Here is an 829-nt window from a genome sequence, read left to right on the forward strand (position 1 = left end):
ACAGCAGCTATCTTGGCGTATCCACACATGCCTGAGGAAGACTTGACTCAGCTCAAGGTGCAAGCCTTTGTGCAAGGCCTCAAGAGTGAGTCAGTTCGCTCTTCGTTGGCGTACCAGCGTTTTCCTTCACTCATGGCAGCCCTTGACAGTGCGGTCCAAGGCCGTACCATCTTGCCTGGTGCTGATGAACCACCTACAAAGAAAGTTAGAACAGCTAAGGTCAGTGGTACTTCGACAAAAGAAGAGGAAGAGGAAGATAGCGAAATGCAATGCCTACGTACTGACCTTAAGCGCAAGAAACCAACAGTTAAAGCTCAGATGGTTTTTGCTGACGACAAACCCTCGACGTCCTCTGGGTCCAGTGGCTCTGACACCCCTCAAACTGATGGCCGTGGTCGTGGAAGAGGCCGTGGCAGGGGTAGGGGCCGTGGAAGGGGCCGTGGCAGCTTCAGTGGCCGTGGGAATTATTCCGGTGGTTACAGTGGTAACTTCAGGTCTGATCCCTGCTCCATCTGCAACAAAAGAGGCCACAGTGCTGAAAGTTGTTGGTACAGTGAAGGCAACGGCAGTGGTAACTTCCAAGCTGCTCCACACACTTACCCGATGTATCCGCCACAGTTTTACCATGCTGGTATGTCGTGGCAAAACCAGTGGGGAAACCAGTGGCCCCAGTACAATCGTGGCCAGCAACAACAGCCCAATCAACAACAAAATTCCAACCAACAACAACCACAGCAGAACCAACCCAACAACAACAACAACCAGGGAAACTAGCAAGTGCTGTCCCTGAAGTGGTCAAGTCGGCAGCTACGGTACAAAGTGCCAAACC

At 52.2% G+C, this 829-nt stretch overlaps 1 long non-coding RNA gene across 1 annotated transcript in view; it reads right to left on the bottom strand.

The window, feature by feature from the left end:
- Positions 1–6: 6 nt before the first annotated feature.
- Positions 7–829, bottom strand: part of LOC127751543 (uncharacterized) — a 1,675-nt gene continuing 852 nt past the window's right edge. Inside the window, exon 3 of the long non-coding RNA XR_008012153.1 lies at positions 7–193. This is a non-coding gene — a long non-coding RNA (uncharacterized LOC127751543). The remainder of the gene's footprint in view (positions 194–829) is intronic.

The sequence above is a fragment of the Frankliniella occidentalis genome, unplaced genomic scaffold (assembly GCF_000697945.3).
Source record: "Frankliniella occidentalis isolate FOCC.00 unplaced genomic scaffold, Focc_3.1 Scaffold551, whole genome shotgun sequence".
Lineage (NCBI taxonomy): Eukaryota > Metazoa > Arthropoda > Insecta > Thysanoptera > Thripidae > Frankliniella > Frankliniella occidentalis.